General features: G+C 42.9%; 1 protein-coding gene across 3 annotated transcripts in view; it reads right to left on the reverse strand.

Moving 5' to 3' along the window:
• LOC106567150 (membrane-associated guanylate kinase, WW and PDZ domain-containing protein 3) overlaps positions 1-22221 on the reverse strand; it is a 194961-nt gene that overhangs the window by 68081 nt on the left and 104659 nt on the right. The window contains exon 1 of one of the 3 annotated variants that reach the window (XM_082960071.1): positions 221-526. The exons of the other annotated variants lie outside the window; for them this stretch is intronic. The gene's annotated coding sequence lies outside the window, so the exon portion shown is untranslated. Of the gene's footprint in view, positions 1-220; positions 527-22221 lie in introns of those variants that run through there. 3 annotated transcript variants of the gene reach the window in all.

Genomic DNA, 22221 nt, shown 5'->3' on the forward strand with positions numbered 1-22221 from the left:
TTATGTCATGACAGAAAATGTCCCGAGCGGACGGAACAGATATGACGGCTGGTTACACAAAGAAAGGGGGTTGGGTTTTGAATGAAAGCGCGGGAAGACTGAGGAACAAAGGAATTTGGTCTCTGATCGGACCTTGTGAAGCTATGCTATCGTAAATACAGAATCTTATGCATTCTAAATAACTGCCCATTTGGAAAAGGAAAATGCAAGGAATATTTACTCTGAGCTGTGTTTCGATTGGTTGGTCGTAGATGGAAGGCCGTGTTGCCCAGTAGAGCTCTTCCTGTCCTCTGAAGAATGTCTGGTAGAACGGATGCGTTGTAGTAACGTCGTGTGTTTGGTAGAAGAGATACGTTGTCCGTCCTTTCCTAGCCCACGTTTACAGCTGCTGCTGCTCACTCAACAGCTAGGAGGTATCACTTCTTTAGTGAATAAGAGTTCAAAGTTCATACCAAGTTGCCATACTTTTAGCTCACGCTGAAGTTGGCTTAGTTCTGTAGTTTGATATTAGCCCTTTTAACGCATGGACCGTCGTCCTCACATCCTCGGGAACACAAATGTTAATTTCATTAACAGGGGCTTATGTAGTGGGGAGAGAAGGGCGTGTTTCATAGTTTTACAACCAATGTCTGTTCACTTGGGCGGGGCCACGGAGTGAACAGAATTTACCTTATGGAAACAATTGTCTCATTTAGAAGCTAAAATTACATTGAATCTTTTCACAAATAGTTTCATATTTAAACATTTAAATTGCACAACAATTCCATGTGAATCTGATAACTAGAACGTGTAGACTTTCCCCAGATACAGTTTATGTCGTCCTGTCATCAGATATAATGTCCCAGACAACAACTGATCTGCATCATATTCTTTAAGTACCAACACATATTTTAAACTGGTTGGATTACCGAAATATGGTTATGTTCACCACCCTTTTGATGTTACCAGACTCTCTATGTTAACAAAGGGCTTTCCAAGAGTCACTCTGTATAGTAGAGAGAGAGAAAAGGGGGGGGGCGACATTTATGGGGGTCATAAACCTCACCAACAGGCCAAAGTCATGACAGTGGCATCCTTTGACCGTGAAAGTCACTGAGCTCTTCAGTACTGCTATGGAGATTGCATGGTTGTGTGCTGGATTTTATATACCTGTCAGCAACGGGTGAGGCGGAAATGGCCCAATCCACTCATTTGAAAGGGTGTCCAGATCTAGTGTGTCCCGCAGCTATCAAAAATATATGGGAATGTTTGCTTAATTCAAAGTTACAACCAACTGCTTGCAGCATTACCGCAGAAATGGAGGAGGCAAGTGAAAGGGGGAGAAGGTAGCAGTATTCCTCCTATATTCATGGAGAGGGGAGAGAAAGAGTGTGGCTCAGAGATGAAGGGGTGGATACATGGGCTAAGGTTTCTTTCATTTGCTTCAACAACAGACATCTGATTTGACATTTTTATCTTTATTTCATAAAAGCATAGAGCTCTTGAAAACATCTAAGATAACTAAAGGACACCATATCCCATTTCTCACTATCTATCTAAGGTCCCATTGAACCGGTCGATGGAATCTGAAATCTGCAGGGACAGAACACATGAAGGCCTTGGAAATGCCAAACCAGTCCCCCCAGTCCCCTCTCTTCCACACGCAGAGACAGGATTCTCAGGTGTTAGTCTCCCAGCTCAATGTAGGCCTATTCTGATCTAGCAGGGCAAGAGAAGTGCACTGTGCTCTTAGCCTCAACTTCAGCTGTCACTGACAATATGATCACCGATGCATCAGGAGAGGAGAAACATGGAGACTCAAGAACACAGAGAGGTGTGTGTGTGTGTGTCTGTGTGTGACACTGTCTCACACAAGGCAGAGAGGGGACATCCTATTGTCATGATGTACATATAAAAACCCATACAATGCTATAGTATTTCAACTGTAAATGATTTCATGATATGAGACATGTTGTACCTACAGATGATCAGTGTGTGTAAAGAGATACAGGAGCCCCGAGTAAGAGGCAGGCGTGTGGATACGGTGTGACAGTGTGGAGAACGGAGCCACAGGAGCTGCCTCGATGTGGGTCTTGTTGTGTTGACCTCGTGCTGCCTGGATGCATGACTCATGCGACTCCCTTAAAATGCCAACGCACTGCCTGAGCAATAGCACACACACATCTTTATTGTTGTGTATTGAGTCTCCTGTAGGCAGGGTAAGGGCCTGTGCACTTATGTGTTTGTGGGAGAGATAGAGTGTGTACAGGTTTGGGTGCATGACTGTGCATCTGTGTGTTTGTATGGGGTCATGAAATCTATGTTGTATTTGTCACATGCTTCGTAGACAACAGGTATAGACTAACAGTGAAACACTTACTGACGGGTTATTTTCCAACAATACAGAGTTCAAGATAAGAGAAAATACAAATACAAAGAATGAGTAAAAATAACAGCTATATTTAGGGAGTAGAAAATAACATGGCTATATATAGGGAGTACCAGTACCGAGTCGATATGCAGGGGTACCAGGTCATTGAAGTAGCTATTATTATTATTATATATTTTTTTATTTATTTAACCTTTATTTAACTAGGCAAGTCAGTTAAGAACAAATTCTTATTTTCAATGACGGCCTAGTGGGTTAACTGCCTTGTTCAGGGGCAGAACGACAGATGTTTACCTTGGCAGCTCGGTGATTCGATCTAGCAACCTTTCAGTAACTGGCCCAACGCTCTAACCACTAGGCTACCTGCCGTCCAACAGCCCATAAAGCTATGTACTGTACATACACAATACTGTAGGTAGGGGTAGTGACTAGCCAACAAGATAGATCATAGACAGTAGCAGCAGCGTATGTGTGTGGCGTCAGTATGCATGTTTGTTAGGGTGTCAGTGTTTGTATATGCGAGTGTGTGGGCAAGAGAGTTAGTGCCAAGAAGGGGCAATGCAGGTAGTCCAGGTAGCCATTTGATTATTTACACAGCAGTCTTGTTTAGAAGTCTTATGGCTTGGGGGTAGAAGCTGTTCAGGGTCATGATGCTTCCAGACTTTGGTACCGCTTGCCGTGCAGTAGCAGACAGAACAGACTGTGGCTTGGGTGGCTGAAGTCTGACAATTGTTTTGGGCCTTCCTCTCACACCGCCTGGTATAAAAAAGCTGAGTAAGCTGAGAGAGAGATGAAGAGCGAGGGGAACAAACAAGTGATGTTTGTGTGTGTGATGCATCTGTGAGTGTGTGAACGCATGTGTCTGCGCACGTGTGTGTGTGTGCACCCATGCTTTTCAATTTCCCTAATAACCTCTCCTTCTCCTCCTCTCGGTGTAGTGCAGCATTATGTTGGCTGGTCCATCCATCCACACATCACCACATCCACCACCACGAGGTCAGCTCAGGAGCACTGACTGTACATCCCAAATAGCACCCTATCCCCAATATGGTGCACTACTGGGTCCTGGTCAAAAGCATTGCACTATTATAGGGAATAGGGCACCATTTGGAAGTCAGCCTGACTCTACAGGGACCTGAACCCCTCTCCTACATCACAGACACATCATGCCTGGAGCCACAGCCCAGGGCAGAGAGGGCACACTCCTATCAGAGACATCAGGTAGCTGGGCTGGCAGGGACTGAGAGATGGAGATGGAGTCCTGCATTAATGTCCATGTCCACCCTGAGTCAGGGTTATGGAGAGAGGGCAGAGGGATAGGGTCTTGTTGCTTTCCAAGGCCCCTGCTTTAAGAGGAGTGATGGTGGAGGGTGGGGGTGGGGGGGGGTAGCGGGGCATCGGAGCCCCCGGGCATCGCTCAGCCAGCGGACACTGACATTTAGCTCTTGGTTTATCAGTTTCCCTGTGAAGGCACGTACAATAGGGCTGGGACAATACCAGTATCGCGATCGTCGTTGGTATCCTTGCAAGGAAAAACTGAAACACGAGTTGGATTTAAATTCTTTAGCAAAACAGTGTTTTGGAAACAAACATGTTTTCATCCAGTCACATTTATTTTCCGAGCTATAGTACACATTTTACATACACCAGGACCAACGAGTTTGGTCAGATTCATTGAAAAAATGTTGCCATGGAAAGAAATGATCGCAATAGTGGTATCGTCCCAGTCCTAATGTACAGGGCGGCTCGATAGACTCAGCTGTACGGACAAGACCAGGAGAGGTCAGAGGTCAGGCAGATCAGGCATTCTGAGGAGACAACTTCCCAAAAACACATACGACAACTTCAGAACTACTTTGCTGTCTACGTCGGTGCAGTTTGAGCCAGTCTGAAGAGCATCGCTTGGTATTCACAGCAGAACAGATGTTTGATTTTAATCAATTTCACATGACTAGTGACGGACGGACGAGGCAGAAGGAGTAAATCCAAGCAGTGGGGAACGTCGGCATGTTTGTGATCCTCTTGTGTTTTTGTACGATCAGCGCATTCACTCATCTGAGACAGCTAACACCCAATCTCCAGACACACAGCCTAGTCTGGATTACAATCACATGATGCTTATAGAGGTGATGGACTACAGGCCACCTGTTAGGCCAGGATGAGATGAGGACCAGACAACAGCACCACAAAAAACATACTTCAGACACCCACATACAAGCTGAAAAATCCCTGCCAGGGTTGTCATATCATTTAACAAAAAAAGGGGGCATCTCTCTCATCACCTGTCCACGTGGGAAAGCCTACATAGGATAAATGACAAGACAATTAAAACAACGCATAGCCGAACACCGCAGCTCAATCAGGTGCAAGAACACTGACTATCCAGTAGCAGCTCACTTTGTTGAAGCTAACCATCCTATCGCTTTCATCAAATACAAAATGGTATCGAGCATGTTACCCTACCAAGGAGAGGAGGTAACATTGAGACCCTACTACTACAGAGGGAGGACCTACTGGATAGCCTACCAAAAAACACTGACCCCTAGTGGGCTGAATAATGACTGCTCTCAGGCCCTCTCCATGAACACTTCAACCCAATGAAAATGTTTTGCCTACAGCTCGTAAGCGTACACCGCATATCACGTTTCTCATATTAATGCTCCTTATGTATTATTGTCGAACCACAAGGAGATATGTAATGAAATAACGAAACACAGACGAAAGTACATTAAATGTAACTGTAAAGATTGTTGATTAACGTGATGTAATCCACTATATTGAATCATGTTGACATAAGATGTGAATAATTGCCTCATGGATTCAACATCTTGACATGCTGTAAATATTCGTTTCATAGTTCCACTTCCTCATCCCTCATTAACTTAATTACTATGACACACCCCTCACTGTGTTGATTGGCTGCACTAATTGCACTATTTGTCTACATAACCTGGTTCAAGCATTAACCATGTCACCCTGAAGAAGGCACTGTGCTGAAACATTGGTTGCTATACCAATTAAATATCTGGGAGCACAATTCAAGTGAGCAACTTTTTCTCTGTTAGTCAGCACCTCTACGAAACAAACACTTTTGGGTCTGCGTCAACTTATGCCTTTACTGAGCCAGTCTGAAGAGCATCGCTTGGTATCCCCAAGAGAACAGGTTTGTGATTTAATCAAATCATTTTGACTAGTGACGGACGGACGAGGCAGAAGGAGTAAATCCAAGCAGTGGGGAACGTCGGCATGTTTGTGATCCTCTTGTGTTTTTGTACGATCAGCGCATTCACTCATCTGAGACAGCTAACACCCAATCTCCAGACACACAGCCTAGTCTGGATTACAATCACATGATGCTTAGAGAGGTGATGGACTACAGGCCATCTGTTAGGCCAGGATGAGATGAGGACCAGACAACAGCACCATACTAAATCACAACTACAGTATATCATCAGTAAACTAGTCTATTTGGAGAAATGTAAGTTTCCACTTACAGTGCCTGTGCAGTACTGTATGTGATTGGGTGGATGGAACTAAAGCCCATGTTGACTAAGGTCTATGACTCACTGTGAATGGTCAGGGGACAGAGTCCATCCGGATCAGTATAAACCTTCAACGACACCGCCCGGCGTAGCCCACTCGGCTTGGCCGGAGACATTGTTATGAGTATGATGTCATAGCTTGGTGGAGCCGTGGATGCGTCCAGGGTCACGGTCAAGGGACTGATTAGCTCCATGTGTGATCTGATGGCCATGGATTTGTGGAGCTCTGAGTCATTCACATGCAAACACACACACACACACACACACACACACACACACACACACACACACACACACACGGATTATATTATAATGGATATTCCACCCTACCACCCCTCCCAGCTATTGTCGGTCATAGAAACAGTTTGTGTAGTCTACAATCTTTCCCAGAAGGCTTAAATTAGTGCCTGTCTGCCTTACATCTGCCTGCTGATACACACGCATCATTACAAGGGATAGAGGGAGTTCTGTGAATCAGCATTACACTGTGAAATACAAAGCCTGTGTGTGTGTGTAAGTACAGCCTTGTGTGTGTGTGTGAGAAAGATTCTGAGAAAGAGCACGGTGAAAGAGTGTGTGTGTGCCCGTCTGCCTGTGTTTATGTGTGGTCCAAGAGATTGGCGAGCCGGCGAGGATGGTAGAGCGAGAAGTGCAGTCTTTTGGTGTTCTCCTCAGCTCTTCACCCCGACCTGAAAGGTTCCTGTGACAGCTGAAAGCAGCAGAAAGATCGGTCGTGACAGAACTGGGAGCAGCAGCCCGCGCCGCCTCAAAGCTGCCTCCGCTTCTTCTCGTAACAATATTAAAGAATAAACAGCCCAGGCTAACAGGACATAAATGAGGAGTCAGTGGTCTGGGCTCTGGAGAGAGAGGCGATGCATGAAGAATTACTAGGTGCTCTATAGCAGTTAAAACGTATCTCAGTTGTCCCACAGTATGATTTTTGAACTTTACACATTTGGTTCAATGATCTAATGCGAAAAATACATGGTGTCATCATTCCTTCTCAAGTCTCTCCTGGCAGGTGAGGAGAATTTATCATGTTTCATTCCAGTAACTTCAATCATTGACTGGAGCACAGAAAACCAGGGAGAAGAATAGGAACCATTTGGATGACAATTATGTATTTAATTAGGTGTGAGGGAACTGTGGGGAAATTCATCCAGCCTCTACAACATAATCCTCTTCTCCTGAAAATATACCCAACCGGATTAGCACTGGGAGAAAGCTACAGGAATGCCGCCAGAGAGAGAGGGGAGGAGGAGGTAATGAGAGAGGGAGAAGGGGTAGAGGGGGATCGAGAGGGGGAGGGAAAGAGAAAGAGATGGAGGTAGATAGAGACCAATGCTTTTTTCTCTCAGGAAGGCTGCAGAAGAGGATAACGCACCACCTGTGGATGCCATTGGTTAAACTAGGAGCCTCTTCACACTTACTAACCGCTTCCGTAAAAACACCGTCGGCGACACATTTTACTCAAACGTAAACGTGCGTACTTGCTACATCTCGACAGCTAGCTCCAGGAGGTAGAGCACAACAATCGCTAGACAGTTGAAGCAGGGCAGTGTAAACAGAATTGTTTCGTTGAGCCAACACTCCTACAGTATAAATGGTAATAGCAGCGCAATGTTTTTGAAACGGCTCAAATGTAGACATTTTCCAAATATTTGAGACTTGTTATACTGTGTTTTTATCTGAAATTGCAGTAACAGGCGGTTACATTTTGAAATTGTCGCAGCAGCTGCACTGAGCCATGTAAAACTATGGAAGCAAACCCCCCCCACCAAAAACATACAAATAGGATGTGTTTCTTCATTTGTAACATTGTGTTGTGATTTCGGAGGTAGCACCACAGGTATCAGAGTGGTGGGAGGGGAATTGTTTTCCTGGGGCCCCCAGAGTGTTTCCTGGTCTGGTAGTATGCTAACCTAACCAACTCCGGACCCTAGTTGTAGCGTATGACATAGTAATAAATCAGCTGTTATATGGGCTACCATGTGGTTTATAAAAATAAAAAAACAATCCTGGAAAAACTCCTGGCCCTAGGAAGGATGAAATCATTAAAGCCTTTACACAGACATCAACTACAAATTGGACAAAAACAAACAAACCAGGGCTGAGCTCGCTGTATGCAGGGCTGCATCGTGGAGGCCTTCGTATCTAATCCCAATTGTGTTGATTGATGGATTCCACGCCTTTGGATTAACACAATTTGCTTTTACCATATTGATAAAAATGTAGCCTGGTTTGTTGTAATGTTGTTAGGTAGACTTACTGTACTTTTATATTTGTGTGAGAGGGTTAATCCTTCATTTTTGATAGGATAACGTTACTTGAAGACATGCTGTTATAGCAACTCTGTGCTTTTGTTGCATTATTCAAGAGTGTAATGTCTTTGAGAAGAAATGTTTGTGCTTACTGTAGTCTTGCAATTAATATTAATGGTCAACTTGAGGTGCGGACCAAGAATGTCGCGTTGCCAGCCACAACGAAAAGTAAGGCAAGGATGTAATGTGAATTGAACAGTAGAATTCTCTTTCGCCACTCTGCTCCTCAGACTCTCCTTCTAAAACTACATAGACAAAAGTATGCGGACACGCCTTCAAATTAGTGGATTCAGCTATTTCAGCCACACCCGTTGCTGACAGTTGTATAAAATCGAGCACACGGCCATGCAATCTCCATAGACAAACATTGGCAGTAAAATGGCCATATTGAAGAGGTCAGTGACCTTCAACATGGCACCGTCATTGGATGCCAACAAGTCAGTTTGTCAGATTTCTGCCATCCTATAGCTTCCCGGCCAACTGTAAGTTCTGTTATTGTTAAGTGGAAACGTCTAGGCGCAACAAAGGCTCAGCCGCAAAGTGGTAGGCCACACGAGATCATAGAATGGGACCGCCGAGTGCTAAAGCGCGTAGCGTGTAAAAATCGTTTCGTCCTTGGTTGTAACACTCACTACCAAGTTCCAAACTGCCTCTGGACGCAATGTCAGAACAAGAACTGTTCATCAGGAGCTTAATGTAATGGGTTTTCATGGCCGAGCAGACGCACACAAGCCTAAGATCACCACGCGCAACGCCAAGCGTCGGCTGGAGTGGTGTAAAGCTCGCCGCCATTGGACTCTGCAGAAGTAGAAACACATTCTCTGGATTGATGAAGCACGCTTCATCTGGCAGTCCGAAGGACGAATCTGGGTTTGACGGATGCTAGGAGAACACTACCTGCCCTAATGCATAGGGCCAACTGTAAAGTTTGGTGGAGGAGGAATAATGGACTGGAGCTGTTTCTCATGGTTCAGGCTAGGCCCCTTAGTTCCAGTGAAATCTTAATGCTGCAGCATACAATGACATTCTAATTCTGTGCTACCAACTTTGTGGCAACAGTTTTGAGGAAGGCCCTTTCCTGTTTCAGCATGACAATGCCCCCGTGCACAAAGCGAGATCCATACAGAAATGGTTTGTTAAAATCGGTGTTGAAGAACTTGACTGGCCTGCACAGAGCCCTAACCTCAACCCCATCGAACACCTTTGGGATGAGTTGGAACGCCGTCTACGAGCCAGACGTAATCGCCCGACATCAGTGCCCAACCTCACTAATGCTCATGGCTGAATGGAAGCAAGTCCTCGCAGCAATGTTCCAACATCTAGCGGAAAGCCTTCCTGGAAGAGTGAAGGCTGTCACAGCAGCAAAGAGGGGACCAACTCTATAATGCCCATGATTTTGGAATGAGATGCTCGACGAGCAGGCGTCCACATACTCTTGGTCATGTCGTGTATCTTGTAGTGGGAGTAGGACCTAGAGGTGGAGAGGGAGCAGGAGGGAAAGCACCTCCCTGTATTACTATTCAGAGTTCAGTATCACATTAAACATAGTCCCATTGAGAATTGTGAAACCTTGATAGAAATGAATAACAAATCATTCAGAGACTGTCAAACGGGGCTAAACATCAGGGAAACCACCTGGGGCCAGCAGTATCATCATCTCCCATGGTAACTAACTGCAATGCAGTGCATGCCCTCTGTCGGGAGGCCAGGTAGGCAGGTGTTTTAGAGTCATTACAGAGGCTGAGACAATCAGTGTGTTCGCGCATCGCAACCCCCCAATTTGAAATTACAATACCAGATGAATACTAATCAACATGCAGGTGGTCGCTCTGATGAGCTGTGCTAGAACAGCCAGCATGTACAATGGCATATGTTTCTGTAACGTTCTACAATATGTTTGCTTGCTCTGGGGCATGGGAGCCGGTGGGATGCTGGAGGGCAGCGTGGGTGGAATAGACAAAGTCCCAGAAATCATCTGAAAAGAGAGCTAAGGGTCTATTTTCATTGACAATAGTTGTTTTTTTTGAGAGAGAGAGAGAGATATTGATTCGAGAGACATTACTGTAATGTAAACGTGCGTATTTCTCACTAGACACTAGCAGCAGAGCGTTTTCATTATATATGAGACTTGTTTTATTGAGTTTTCACCTGAAATTGCAGTAACAGCCGGTTACATTCTGAAAACCTATCTTTAAGGGTGTTTCTTCCCCATTGGCTGCTATGAGCCACCCTCCAGGCAAAAAGCATGCAACAGGAAGATGATCAACTCACCAGGGGAATTAACGTTTTCAGATGCAATTTTGCATTTAATTCGTATAATGACTTCCATGATACTGATCAAATTAAGCCTGGTTTGTTCTAAGGTAACTTTAATATGCTGTAACTGTACTTTTAAATTCGTATGAGACGGGTAAGCGTTCATGTTTGATATGCTAATGTTACTAGCATAGCTTGCTAGCTGTGTTATGGTCATGCAAGCTACATTTAGTTGATGCGTGTAGGAACGAGAAAAACACTTTAATTGTACCATTATTTAAGGGTGCAATATGGTTTGGTTGCATTATTCAAGAGTACTAATTGTTTTTGAGGAAAAGATGCTTCCATTGTTGAATAGTTTCAAGCAACAGGACACATCTGGGGTGTGTGCTTAGTCCCCTCCTGTACTCCCTGTTCACCCATGACTGCGTGCCCGGGCACGACTCAAACACCATCATCAAGTTTGCTGAGGACACGACGGTGGTAGGACTGATCACAGACGACGGTGAGGCAGCCAATAAGGAGGTCAGAGACCTGGCAGTGTGATGCCAGGACAACAACCTCTCCCTTAACTTAAGCAAGACAAATGAGCTGATCATGGACTACAGGAAAGGGAGGGTCGAGCACGCCCCCATCTACGTCGATGGGGCTGTAGTGGTGCAGGTTCACATTACTAAGAAATTAACATGATCCACACACACACCCACAGAGTTTTGAAGAGGGCATGACAGTACATCTTCCCCCTCAGGAGGCTGAAAAGATTTGGCATGGGCCCTCAGATCCTCAAAATATTCTACAGCTGCACCATCGAGAGCATCTTGACTGGCTGCATCATCGCTTGGTATGGCAACTGCAAGGCACCTGACCACAATGTGCTACAGAAGGTGAGTGAGTACGGCCTAGTACATCACTGGGGCTGAGCTTCCTACAATCCAGGACCAATGCACTTTGGAAGGCCCCAAAAAATGGCACTGACTCCAGCCACCCAAGTTGTAGACCATTCTCTCTGCTACCACAAGGCATGCGCTACCATTGTACCAAGTTTGGAACCAACAGAACCTTGAACAGCTTCTACCCCCAAGCCATAACACTGCTAAATTAGACTGCTAAATAGCTAATCAAATGGCTGAACGGGACTACCATTATAGACCCTCTTGCACCGACTATGACACACACTGGACTCTGCGCGCGCGCACACCACACACACACACACACACACACACACACACACACACACACACACACACACACACACACACACACACACACACACACACAAGGTGCCTTCAGAAAGAATTCACACCCGAGACTTTCCACATTTTGTTGAGTTACAGCCTGAATTGCTCGCCCACACGACGCCTTAAACACTGTCTGCCATCTCTTTGCGATACAGTTGAAACCGGGATTCATCTGTGAACAGCACACTTCTCCAGCATGCCAGCGGCCATCGAAGGTGAGCATTTTCCCACGGAAGTCTGTTACGACGCCGAACTGCAGTCAGGTCAAGACCCGGTTTCTGACAGTATGTTCAGAAATGATTCGGTTGTGCAAACCCACAGTTTCATCAGCTGTCCGGGAGGCTGGTCACAGGCGATCGCGCAGGTGAAGAAGCTGGATGTGGAGGTCCTGTGCTGGCGTGGTTACACGTGGTCTGCAGTTGACAGGCCGGTTGGATGTGCTGCCAAATTCTCTAAAATGACTTGAGGCGGTTTATGATAGAAAAAGTAACATTCATTTTCTGGCAACAGCTAAGGTGGACATTCCTACAGTCAGCATGCCAATTGTATGCTCCCTCAAAACTTTAGACATCTGTGCCATTGTGTTGGCCTTTGATTGTCCCTAGCACAAGCTGCACTTGTGTAATGATCATGCTGTTTAATCAGCTTCTTGATATGCCACACCTGTCATGTGGATGGATTATCTTGGCAAAGGAGAAATGCTCACTAACAGGGATGTAAACAAATGTGTGCACAACGTTTTAGAGAAATAAGCTTTTTGTGCGTATGGAAAATGTCTGGGATCTTATTTCAGCTCATGAAACATGGGACCAACACTTCACATGTTGCATTTATATTTTTGTTCAGCGTAAGGTTTCCAATGCCTCACAAAGAAGGGCACCTATCGGTAGATGGGTAAAAAAAAAAAAAAAGCTGACATTGAATAACCCACTGAGCATAATGAAGTTATTAACTACAATTTGATACAGGGGTCCTTCCTAATTCAGTTGCCGGAGAGGAAGGAAACCGCTCAACGATTTCACCATGAGGCCAATGGTGACTTTAAAACAGTTACAGAGTTGAATGGCTGTGATAGGAGAAAACTGAGGATGGATCAACAACATTGTAGTTACTCAACAATACTAAAACCTAATTGCCAGAGTGAAATGGAGGAAGCCTGTACAGAATACGTGCATCCTGTTAGCAACAAGTCACTAAAGTAATACTGCAGAAAATGTGACAAAGCAATTCACTTTTTGCCCTGAATACAAAGTGTTGTTTTGTGCAAATCCAATACAACACATTACTGAGCACCACTCTCCATATTTTCAAGCATAGTGGTGGCTGCATCAAGTAATGAGTATGCTTGTAAATGGTTAATAATTGGGGAATTTTTCAGGGTAAAAAATAAAGGACTAAATCATTTTTTGCACAGGCAAAAAAGGAAAAACCTGGTTCAGTCTGCTTTCCACCAGACACTGGGAGATGAATTCACCTTTCAGCAAGACAATATCCTAAAACACAAGGCCAAATATACACTGGAGTTCCTTACCAAGATGACAGTGAAGTGACCGATTTACAGTTTTGACTTAAATCTGTTCTGAAAATGGTTGTCTAGCAATGATCAACAACCAATTTGACAGAGCTTGAAGAATTTTGAAAATAATAAATGGGCAAAAGCTGCACAATCCAGGTGTGGAAAGCTCTTAGAGATTTACCCAGAAAGAACACGTATTGACTCCTAACACGTATTGACTCAGAGGGTTGAAAACTTATCTAATCAAAATATATACAGTACCGGTCAAAAGTTTGGGTACACCTACTCATTCAAGGGTTTTCCTTTATTTTTTTTTACAATTTTCTACATTGTAGAATAATAGTGAAGACATCAAAACTATGAAACAACACATAATGGAATCATGTAAGTGTGCAAAGCTGTCAAAGGCAAAGGGTGGCTACTTTGAAGAATCTCAAATATTGTCAAAATAAAGAAAAGCCCTGGAATGAGTAGGTGTCAACTTTTGACGGGTAACATAAGCAGGTACCGTTTTTTTAACAAATGTTATCATTTCTATTTTACGTTGAGTATTTTGTGGAGATCATTGACAAAAAAAATACAATAAAATCTATTTTAATCCCACTTTGTAACAAAATGTTAAAGTCAAGAGGTGTGACTCTTGTCTGAAGGCACTAACATGGCAAACATGCATAGTGACGCCATACACTTTCACCATATATGCTGTTGCAACTGCTCATCATCTATCCTGTTCCCTAGTCACTTTACTCCTACCTTTATGTACAGTACATAGCTACTTCAATTACCTCGTACATCGACTCGGTACTGGTACTCCCTGTATGTAGCCATGTTATTTTTACTCACTGTGTATTTATTCCTCATGTCACTATTTATATTTTTGGATTAAAATGTTATTCTTTATCTTTAACTCTGCATTGTTGGAAAATGACCTGTAAGTAGACATTTCATTGTTAGTCCACTTGTTGTTTACGAAGCATGTGACAAATAACATTTGATTGGATGTACAGTAAATGTGACATTCTTGCTATGCATCTCCAAATTTACCCTAAATACCAGTATCACATGATACAGATATTTACTATAAATTTGGAGATGCAGAGCAAGAATGTCACATTGCCAGCCACAACAAAATGCAAGGCGAGGAAGTAATGTAGATTGAAATGTTTACGTACATATTATGTCAATTGAAATCTCATCTCTAGGAGGGATGATGGAGAGAGGACGCCCATAAGCACTGGACAGTGTCTGCATTAAGCGCTCTACTCTTCTGAGCACTGCATACCGTCTGTTGAATAAGAGTTTGGTACTCCTGAAGTTTGCCCTCTTGTTGCTTCCTTACTCGCTCTCAACAGCTAAATTAAATAGGTTTCGTTGTCCTTTTCTTCCTTCTTGTAATGACATGGCTTGAATAGTATAGGACGAGAATGAGATTCACCGGCTTTCACTTCTCTTCACAAGGATTGAATGGTTATGGGTCTGAATAAATAACTGCTATTTGCATTCAGAACATCGCGCTCCCTTTCTCTTTCAAACTCCCTGCGAGTTCTTTTGGCTGCTGTATTTAACTTTCAGCAAACAAGAGAAAGCTTGCATCCCTCTTCAAATAGTCTATTAGTTAAATAAATAAAGTTTAACAACAACAACAACAAAAAGGTCCAACTAGCTATTCTAGTCTAGCTTTGTTTGGTACACCACCAGAGCTAAGGAGAGGCCAGCTGGGAGCAGGTGTGTAATTGCACAAGAGAACAAGACAGAGGCTATACATTTAGAAGCTTATGCATAATAAACCATCATTCATTAGCTAAATATAAAGCTAATACTGCATTGAATTTACTACCTGCGCTTTGCAAGACAGAGGCTGAAACATTACCTTTCAGGTTAATTACCCTAATGACTTATGCGTTTCAGTCATACGCGATCACTCGCTCACATGGAGCCTTTTCTTAATATCGTAATGACATTCTTGAATAATATATATAAGCCTATTTGGGACTAGAATAAGGCGCAGACAGTTCTCTTCTCTTCATGAGGGTTGAATGGGTCTAAATAAATAACTTCTATAGGCCATGCATTCCGGATGGCTGCCACCAACAAGGCTACTTGTTGGTCATAAATGTGACAAATAATTCCACATATCTAAGAACAACGGGCATTTTCTAAAAAATAAAACAGATGTAATAAAATGATTATAAATAAATGAGGTGTAATATGAATATGTCGCAAATATGACACAGATGTACAGTGCCTTTGGGAAGTATTTAGACCTCTTTCTCCACATTTTGTTACGTTACAGCCTGGATTACATAGGTTTCCCTCATCAATCTACACACAATACCCCATAATGACAAAGCAAAAACACGTTTTTATACATTTTTGCAAATGTATAAAGAATGCATAACTGAAATATCACATTTATATAAGTTTTCAGACCCTTTACTCAGTACTTTGTTGATGCACCTTTGGCAGTGATTACAGCATTGAGTCTTCTTGGGTATGACGCTACAAGCTTGGCACACCTATATTTGGGGAGTTTCTCCCATTCTTCTCTGCAGATCCTCTCAAGCTCTATTATTCAGTCTACAGTAGCAGCAAATGTGTGATGTTCAATGTACATTCCATGAGACATTAACCTGTTTGTACACTTGTCCTTCAGACAAGGAGGTTACTGAAAATGTGTTGTTTGATGTAAGAAATCACTTTATAAAATGCATCATTATTCCCATACCATTATCAACTTAGGCTTGAATAAACTGTCTCAAAATACAACACTGCCCCTTTAAGACAAAAGCTCTTTACCTGACTCGCTTTTCAAAGATGTCTATAAATGTACATGTTTTGTGCTCTTGTAGGAAGTAATCCCTACCCGTTTGCTGACTACAAATTATCTATAACTGGACTAATAACTCACTAACTAGCAAAGGATAGGATTTTTTATTTTTTTTTACAAATGTGCCCACGTCGCAACATTTCGCTCTCGCTTTGATCTCAAAACAAGCACATCTACCCACGACCGCTGATGCTATAAATACAGTCCAGTTCAAAGTGAATATTCTTGCTTATAGGCCTACTGCAACTCTGATTGGTTATGCTGCACCGGTCTGTGTAGAGTATGTACCTGAGTCATGCCTGTCAATGCAATAGAATCCTACTTCAATAAGTTCTGCCTACAACAAAATCTCTTGCATAGTTCATTTTGTTTCGGTATGTTACATTGAAAGTGGCTATAATTGTGTTGTTTTGAACATAATTCCCACAGTAAAGGGAAACGTTGATAGTGTTAATAGGGAAAACTCTAGAAAGCTGAGTGAAGTTCAATTTTGTGCGCCAGGTGCGCAGCTTAGAGGGAACATTGCTGAAGAGTATTTCTGTTTGTAATAAAGCCCTTCTGTGGGGAAGAACTCATTCTGATTTGCTGGGCCTGGCTCCCAAGTGGGTGGGCCTCCAAGGTCCACCCATGGCTGCACCCCTGCCCAGTCATGTGAAATCCATAGATTATAGCCTAATGGATTTATTTCAAATTAAACGGATTACCTTATGAACTATAAATCAAAATCTTTGAAATTGTTGCATGTTGCGTTTATATTTTTGTTCACTATATTTTCCTTGTAGAGCTGTTTAATTCATGGGGTGCATGACAGGTGAAGCTGAATGTAGCTGAACGTTCACAGCCAATCTACTTAACAGGCAACGTGGGAATGCTTAGAAATGAGGCTACTTCCGAGAAATAAACATCTTCAATAACCAATTACACAGTAGCCGCTAGTTGGTGAAGGCCATTAAGAAACAGGCAAATATCTACTGCCGTGATTCCCATTCCTTAGTGTATAGGGACCCCATGTATGCCTACTGCGCTATGCGCTAAAACCAATTATATTATACTACTCTACTGGGTCTGTTGTGATTGAGGTTGTCATCTAGAGTTCTGATAGCTAAACCCTCCATTTATTGGGATGTAAATGGAGTCTCATCTCATGTTTAACAACTCTTCCTTTCTTCCTGGGGGAGTTAACGCACGCTCTTTAACGTTTCGGGTTTTATTCACCAGTGTACTGTAAAGCATGAAACACAGAGAATCTCACTGCCGATAGACTACCAATAGGTACTTATCACAGCGGGAAGTAGTCCCTTCTCTTGCTAGAACAAAAGCGGTACCTGCTGGGTGCCGACCCGGTAGCGGCGAACCTGCCACTGGACTATAATTTCACAGATTGATGAAATTATAGTCCACAAACTTGACAGTGCACTGACTCATCCAAACTGTTTTTACCGCAATTGTATCTTGAAATACGTTGCCTTCAGAAAGTATTCATACCCTTGACTTGTTCCACATTTTGTTGTGCTACAGCCTGAATTCAAAATAGATTTTCTTCTCACCCATCTACACACAATGGGCCTACCCCATAATGTCAAGTGAAAAAATATTCTAGAAATGTTTGCAAATGTATTCAATTAAATACAGAAATATCTCATTTACATACACTACCGTTCAAAAGTTTGGGGTCACTTAGAAATGCCCTTGTTTAAATATATATATATATATATTTTTTTTAAAAGGCCATTAAAATTACATCAAATTGATCAGAAATACAGTGTAGACATTGTTAATGTTGTAAATTACTATTGTAGCAGGAAACGGCTGATTTTATGAAATATCTACATAGGCGTACAGAGGCTCATTATCAGCAACCATCACTCCTGTGTTCCAATGGCACGTTGTCTTAGCTAATCCAAGTTTAGCATTTTAAAAGGCTAATTGATCATTAGAAAACCCTTTTGCAATTATGTTAGCACAGCTGAAAACTGTTGTCCTGATTAAAGAAGCAATAAAATTGGCCTTCTTTAGACTAGTTGAGTATCTGGAGCATCAGCATTTGTGGGTTCGATTACAAGCTCAAAATGGCAAGAAACAAAGAACTTTCAAAAGGGTTCTCTAATGATCAATTAGCCTTTTAAAATGCTAAACTTGGATTAGCTAAGACAACGTGCCATTGGAACACAGGAGTGATGGTTGCTGATAATGGGCCTCTGTACGCCTATGTAGATATTCCATTAAAAATCAGCCGTTTCCAGCTACAATAGTCATTTACAACATTAACAATGTCTACACTGTATTTCTGATCAATTTGATGTTATTTTAATGGACATGAAAAACAAGGAAATTTCTAAGTGACCCCAGACTTTTGAACGGTAGTGTCAGTATTCACACCCCTGATTCAATACATGTTGAATCACCTTTGGCAGCAATTACAGCTGTTAGTCTTTCTGGGTAAGTCTAGAGCTTTGCAGACCTGGATTGTACAATATTTGCTTATTATTCATTTAAAAATTATTTAAGCTCTGTCAAGTTAGTTGTTGATCATTGCAAGACAGCCATTTCAAGTCTTGTTATTGATTTTCAAACCAATTTAAGTCGAAACTGTAACTAGGCCACTCATGAACATTCAATGTTTTCTTGGTAAGCAACTACCGTGTATATATGGACTTGTGTTTTAGGTTATTGTCCTGCCTTCCTCTAGGATTTTGCCTATGCTTAGCTTTATTCAGTTTATTTCTATCCGAACAACTCCTTAGTCCGTGCCGTTGAAAAGCATACCCCTAACATGATGCAACCAACACCATGCTTAAAAATATGAAGAGTGTTACTCAGTGATGTGTTGTATTTGACCCAAACATAATGCTTTGTATTCAGGACATAAAGTACATTTCTTCGCAAAATATATATATAAATAAATAAGAATAAATTGTTTTATTATGTACAGGCTTCCTTCTTCCCACTCTGTCTTTTAGGTTAGTATTGTAGAGTAACTACAACTTTGATCCATCCTCAGCGTTGAATGGCTGTGATATGAGAAAACTTAAGGCTCATGATGAAATGCCTGATTAGTTTCCTTCCTCTCTGGCAACTGTGCTAGGAAGGAAACCTGTATCCTTGTAGTGATGGTGTACTTATACAGCATCCAAAGTATAAGTAATAACTCCACCATGCTCAAAGGGATATTCAATGTCTGCTTTTTTTTCATTTTTACCCATCTACAGTATCAATAGGTGCCCTTCCTTGCGAGGCATTGGAAAACCTCCCTGGTCTTTGTGGTTGAATCTGTGTTTGATATTCACTGCTCGACTGAGGGACCTTACAGATAATTGCATGTGTGGGGTACTGAGATGAGGTAGTCATTCAAAAAACATGTTACACAGAATGAGTCCATGCAACTTATTATCTGAGTTGTTAAGCACATTTTTTAAAGGAGCTATTGATCCTCAGCACCAACAGCAACCTTCCCGTGGCTATGTTTTCTTTCATGCACTGTGCTCTCCCCAAAGCCAAATAGTCAACACTTTGAATGATGAATTCAATAGATTGTGGTCAGTAATTCCATAGGAGGTGATTGCGTATATAGGCAATAATATTTAAAATAAATCTAAATCAGAAAGTAGCCTACAATTAAAAGTGAATAATGTCCGTCAATGAACAAGTGTTCCTCTCAAATCGATTATTTCTCCTGTTTAGCCAATAGTGTTTTAGCTATATTGTTCGAGAAACGCGGTGGCCTTTTTAACAACAGAAACGGCACCAAGTTTCTCATAAGGCTAATAAGAAAATATTTCCAATGACTTGAATAGCCTATGGGAAAGTTGTAAACATTGCATCAGGAGGCTAAGTGACTAAAATGCATCAGAAAAGTTTTGGAAACATCAGGGATGCTCATCAGGTGTGTGTGGTGTGTGTGTAGAGAAGATCTGCATTGCTTTCAATTGTCGTTTTGTCACAGTCCCTTCTAACGTGTCCTATGCAGCTGCTGAGCGTTGGAGAGGAAAACAGAAACAAAGTAGGCCTATACATGTTCCAGAGAGGGAATGGGGTCATGGCTACTACACGAGAGGGAAGCAAAATAATCCACTAGGCTATAACATGCTAGCAAAATGTTCTGATCAGTCCTGCTAACAGATGAGCCAACTGTAATCAGACACACTCACCTCAATTTAGCCAACATGTCTCAGTGGAAAAAAACAACAACAAACAACAAAGAAAAAAAATCGGACATTGGTCTCAACTCCCGATGCTCGTCTCAAGGCAACGTGAAGGCACTGTACCGATCAAAACGGTGCTGAAATGATCATCTAGTTAACCACACGGCAAATGCTTTACATGTATTATAATGGTTGGATGACTTTGGGAGTGTCACATAACCACGGCCCTATGAACTAAGCCACTAAGGGCTGACTCAATATCAATCAGGGCTAAAGCCCCGGAAACTGGGTCCTGGTGATGTCCCTGTTCTCTACCTCGACTCCTCTCTTTCTCCTCTACCTCGACGCCTCTACCTCGACTCCTCTCTTTCTCCTCTACCTCGACGCCTCTACCTCGACTCCTCTCTTTCTCCTCTACCTCGACGCCTCTACCTCGACTCCTCTCTTTCTCCTCTACCTCGACGCCTCTACCTCGACTCCTCTCTTTCTCCTCTACCTCGACGCCTCTACCTCGACGCCTCTACCTCGACGCCTCTACCTCGACTCCTCTCTTTCTCTTCTACCTCGACTCCTCTCTTTCTCCTCTACCTCGATGCCTCTCTTTCTCCTCTACCTCGACTCCTCTCTTTCTCCTCTACCTCGACTCCTCTCTTTCTCCTCTACCTCGACTCCTCTCTTTCTCCTCTACCTCGACTCCTCCGAGACACTGGCACCCCCGATGCACGTGTATGATATTATGGGCTATAATAAAAAGGCAGTGCTCTCATTAATAACCACCCACCTCAAAACCATACCTCCCTCTGCTACCTACTATACCCCACTGCTATTAATAAACGGTGAGGAGGTGGGTGGGGCTGGAGGGATGATGAGTAAATGGTGGAGCCTCATACTGCTCAGAGAGAAACATCCTCACTCACAGGAGGATGACTGGAGGCCTGACAGCACTCACACGCCAATACGCTGTACACTTTCATGCACACATGGCAAATACACACACACACACACACCACCAACACACACAAACAGCCAAAACACACACGGAGAGGCTCACAAGCCCAGATGCCTGGCTCAAACCTCGTCACAACCAAACTCACACCTTCTGTCACAGAGAAACAAGGATACAGTACAGGATGCCTCTATTACCATCCTACCTAGACGGTTAGCAACACTGCTGTTAGAGTATACAGGTAGGACTACAGGGCAGCACATACTAGACAGGCAGCAGATACTATTAAAGCTAAATTTTCCTGTCATACATTTTGTAATAGTCCATCAATCTTGGACTTGAGCTCATCTTTATTGACTGTGTCATACAATCTATATTAAGCCACACCTGCCTCGTAATAGAGCAGACAATTGGGACAGAGGCTAGTGTCATTTTATGGCGATCAGATAAAGCCGAGCAGACAGGACCATCTGCTCTCTCCTTCCACTGATAAAGGGCAGAGGAGATGGAAGAGAAAATGGCTGCTTTAAGAGACCGAAAGGAGCGATGTCCATCTGATCCTACAGTCACAAACACCGGGCTGTGGGCAAAACAGACATAGCAATCAGACTGTGATGGATGCCAGTCATATCGGTCCTCCTTCACTGCCCATGGCAAAATCAGCGTGAGGTAGGATTTATGAGTCGGGGGAAATTTGTTACGAGGAATGATAAAAATGTATTCAAGGTTCCAGAGCAGCAAGAACAAACAAGAAACCCACAATAAATTGAATTCCGAGTTTAAATGTTGGAGGAGCAGTGGTACATATTGGATGCTACTAGCTGTAGGGTCCCTTTGAATGAGAACGATAACAAGGATGAAAAAATAAATAAAAAATACAGACAGACATAGGGGAGACCAGGAGGAGAGGAAGGTTTCAAAAGATTTACATCATAGCGTCTTCAGTGTGCCATGATATCACAGAGTGTCAATCAGATCGAGCCGCAGAACACTGCATATTCAAATCACCATCCAGCTGCCTGCCTGCCTGCCTGCCTGCCTGCCTGCACTAGATGCGTTTGGCTC

This window comes from Salmo salar, chromosome 13, assembly GCF_965601325.2.
Source record: "Salmo salar chromosome 13, fSalSal1, whole genome shotgun sequence".
NCBI lineage: Eukaryota > Metazoa > Chordata > Actinopteri > Salmoniformes > Salmonidae > Salmo > Salmo salar.